Raw genomic sequence first — 4,232 nt, forward strand, 5'->3', positions numbered from 1 at the left:
GAACTGGCCGAACTATGGGTTCATTATTCCGAGATTGACGATTATAACCACCCCATGATCAGAACTTAGCTAAGTTTGGCATCCAAAACGATGAGGATTAGACGATTGTAGCGACTGGTCGTCATCCTGGTCGTTCATTAGCGAATCGTCAATCTCGTGTCATCGTCAACGTCTTTCTTTGGCGATACACAACGAGGATGATCAAAGACAAGTATAATTTTGCAACTAAGCCAATGAATCAGTTGTACAGATACCGTGTAGCGAAAGATAAGATAAATGACACACCTTTCTTTATTTTAAGAATAAATGCAACAAATCAGAGCTATTAGCAATCGAAATAGAAAATCCGCGTGTGTTTATTGGGCACCATACTACTAACGTCAAGATAGATGTGAGTTTAGCTCCAGGAATCGTTACATTAAAGATTCTAACCAATACTTGGAGGTTGTGTCACGATGCCTGCGTCGTTGACCCGCACACGTACCCGGTCGCAACGGTAATCCATAGTAACCTTCATCTTCTCGTGAATGACCACAGCTCGAACGTGAAGGTTCTCGCTTTCGATTATTGCAGCTGCCGCCTCGCCTTGGGCTCCCACGAGTTCTGGCCAGTACCCCTTCCCTAAAAATAGTTTTCAGACCAAATAAATTACAGACGATTCGTAACAATAACTAAACATCGCTCATAACTGTCAATCCAACGAACTGTACTTACCTTCGCAATCACCCATTTTCTTTCCTTCGGAATAGGTTCTTGCTGTTTGTACGCAGCCAAGATTGCAGCGAGATCCTGAACATAGTGAAACTATTTATAAGGCTATCCCGTTTCGAAAGAGAAGATCGTTCAATGAACAGCTTCTATTCTTGGCCGACCTTTGTTGACTTCGAGCGCTATTTCGTGTACGAATTCGTCGCTTAGAAACTTGTAATCCGAAGAAACCAGCTGGGACTTCACGTCTGAATGGTAGACCAGACTCAAGAGTATATCGGCGCGATATTTCGATTATGTTGGGGCCTGCCTTATTTATTGACGGTCAAACTTGGCCAGTTTAAAGCTATCGGCAGATATATTGTCGACATCATGAGAATCGGAACAACCATTCACGTACCCTAAAATCATTGTAAGATTCGCTGCTAGGATTTACTATATAATCAGAGATAAATCGGGAGGGATTAACTTAACTTTGTATTTAATCGTCTTTGACAAATTGGGATTAACTTAACTCTAGAATTGAAAAATCATTCGCGTACCCTACACTCGTGAGATTTGTTGTTAGGATTTACTATAGGATCAATGTGATACAGGGGTACGGTTAAACAGGGCTTGGATGAAAATATATGGCTATTGATCGGCATAGATAGGATGAAAAATAGACGGCTTGGACTAAAGACGGGCAAAAATGAATACGGTGATGTCTCTCTTGACCGTTGGATGTCTCGGTCCTTCAGCACTACTGCCACTATGTCAATCACAGTTCGTCCTTTTGTTCATGTAGATTTCTACCCTCCTCCAAAGTAAGATTCTTGTGTGTCGATTCATCTCTCTTTGGATCTTTTGGGACATAGTTGATCTCTATCGTAGATGATTTTTTTCTTATCTGCTTTTTTATACGACTATCAGCCAACTTATCCAATATTCATTTACGAATCCTGATCCATTGATTTAACTATAACATATCGTTGGTTTTTTAGTCATAGTTCTGGCCATAAATGCTTTATTAAATTCCTGTAAATTGTTAATGTCATCTTATTATTCTTATACTTCCAGCCCAATATTGTAGATTTTCTAAACCCAGTTTGATTTTTTTTTTTGAAAGTAGTTGTAACTTCAAGGCTAACTCAGTTTCTAAATGGATCATTCTGCTTGACTAACTCAGTTTCTAAATAGATCATTCTGCTTGACTAACTCAGTTTCTAAATGGATCATTCTGCTTGACTATTATATACGGAAAATAAAAACTGGATACATCATGTCTCTGAGTTATAAAAATGATATATGGTACTAGGTTCAATTTTATTCGACGAGAGTTTTAACTTGACGCATATTTCCCAACTACTAAGGGTATCAGTACTCTTTTTTTAAAAAAGAACCTGTAATATTTTTTGCAATAGGATGAGTCATTGCCCCATACAACATGGTCATTATCCATACTCAGATTACATCTTTTAATTAGTGATTATAGTGAAATGTTATTTAGCATTAGTTTGGAATTTTAGAAACTTTGATTATTGATGGTCCTCGCCTCATTCGCATGAATCAGAAACCCGTGAGAGAATTACGAACATTTTTTTAAAAGTGATTTCCCTTTTTCAAATTAAATACCACGATTATTACGATTTGAGTTGCTTGGTTTTAAGATGAACCGACCAATTTGGGCCCTGCATGATTCCGACTAGAAGGATTACGTGTTATGAGCTATAATCCACCCTACAATGAAGAATATAGGTAGGCTTGGCGTCCAAGAGGACAGTAACGAGTCGCCGTTATCCTCGTCGTCCGTTCGCAATGGCGTGAGTCTCGTCACCGCCCACATAATTATTCGGCAATAGAGAACAACGACGATGAAGGAATTTATATAATCATAGCAATGAATCGGTCATACGTGCAACCTTTAGCAATAGATCAGGTAAAAGATTCCTCTTTATTTGAAGTTAGAAAAAAGAAATAAGTCATCACTATTAACAATCATCGAATGGAAAGCAGGCATACGGCACAATGTGTTTATTCAACGGATACGTCCTACAAATTAGAAATCAAGGCAGATGTGGAAATTGCTCCAGGTCTCGGTAAGTAGTGCTTCTAACCAATCGCCGGAGTTTTTGTCACGATACCGGTAGCGTTGATCCGCACCCATACTCGGTCGCAACGGTAATCCGAAACAACGGGCCTCCTCTCAGGAATGACACGAGCTCGAACATGGGGGTTCTCCCTCTCGATTATTTCAGCTGCTGTCGCGCCGTCAACTCCCACGAGTTCTGGCCAGCACCTCTTCCCTAAAAAATAGTTTCCAGAGCAAAAAAGCTACATTTAATTCGTAACAATAACTTAACATCGTTCATATCTGTGAATCCAAAGAACTCTCGCTACCTTCACAATCCCCCATTTTCGATCCCCCGGTGTACGCTCCTGTAATTTGTACGCGACGGAGACTACCGCGAGATTTAGACCTGAATGAAAATATTTATATGGGCATCTCGTTCAGAACGAGAAGACCGTTCAATGAACTGGTTCTATTCTTTGTCGACTTTTGTTGACTTCTAGCGCTATTCGAATTGACTTGTCATCTAAGGCGTGAATAAATTCGCCGATAAGAAACTTGTAATTCAAAGAATCGGGCTGGGACTGCACGTGTGAATAGAATACCGGATGAAAACTATGACTAACTTCATATCCACAGACTGGTATTTCTTGTTGAATAGATTTTTTAACAATGTTGGTGTCAGCCGTATTTATTTACCGACAACCTTGGCAATTCGAAGCCGGCGGCCGATAGATGGCAGTCTAATATGTTATAAGGCGCATGGGTAATGTTTGTGCTCCGAAAGTTTTCAAAGCAGGTGAAAATATGGCTTTAGTGGGGGAATATCAAAGGCGACGGTAACCCTTGAACATGATGGAAGTAATTTAGAAGGGAGATAGTTGGGCAACAAATTTCCGTTTTTTCTTGTTTAATAATCGTTTCTTCTGTTTTTCCCCTGTTGTGAATGGATGGGTCAGGTGATCACACGTATGTGTTTGGACCAAAAAAAGAGTTCGCTACCCCTCAACCTCAACATACTATGTACTGGAAATTCAATCATAGAGAGATTCATCAGCATTTAATAAAGGAGAGTCTGGACTCTGAAATCATATACTTGAGACATGTTAACTCAACTAACTAGGCTCATGGCGTCTTAACAAAGAGGGTGAGCTCAAAATATTCACTTCTACGTGCACCAAAATGATGTTGCATAATATATTTATCATTCATGGAGCTATATGGCATCTAGATGATTCCTGTCTTTGCTATTTTTTGTTTACTTGGTACTCATAATTTTTAATCAGGTTGGATGTTAGCTAACATGAAATCTAGAAGGGAAGTCTTCTAGACTTATGGTCACAGATGTGGGTCCCACTCAATGGGTAAAACCTTATTGTAGGAGTGAATGTTTGGTCACAGTTATGGAATAGATGCTTTTTTTATGCCATTCTTTCCTCCTCTATTCCATATCATTCTTCATTGTTCCTTCTTC

At 39.5% G+C, this 4,232-nt stretch overlaps 2 long non-coding RNA genes across 3 annotated transcripts; both read right to left on the reverse strand.

The window, feature by feature from the left end:
* Window positions 1-268: 268 nt before the first annotated feature.
* On the reverse strand, window positions 269-995 carry LOC144707068 (uncharacterized). Of its 2 annotated transcripts, XR_013582397.1 has the most exons (3): window positions 873-891; window positions 715-789; window positions 269-621 (listed from the first exon to the last, which is right to left on the reverse strand). It is a non-coding gene; the product is annotated as an uncharacterized LOC144707068 (long non-coding RNA). The 2 variants fall into 2 exon arrangements; XR_013582396.1 differs by having other exon boundaries at window positions 715-995.
* Window positions 996-2,625: 1,630 nt separating this feature from the next.
* LOC144706647 (uncharacterized) lies at window positions 2,626-3,208 on the reverse strand. Its single transcript, XR_013582291.1, has 2 exons — window positions 3,088-3,208; window positions 2,626-2,993 (listed from the first exon to the last, which is right to left on the reverse strand). It is a non-coding gene; the product is annotated as an uncharacterized LOC144706647 (long non-coding RNA).
* Between the last annotated feature and the right edge of the window lie 1,024 nt (window positions 3,209-4,232).

This window comes from Wolffia australiana, chromosome 8 (genome assembly GCF_029677425.1).
Source record: "Wolffia australiana isolate 7733 chromosome 8, ASM2967742v1".
NCBI lineage: Eukaryota > Viridiplantae > Streptophyta > Magnoliopsida > Alismatales > Araceae > Wolffia > Wolffia australiana.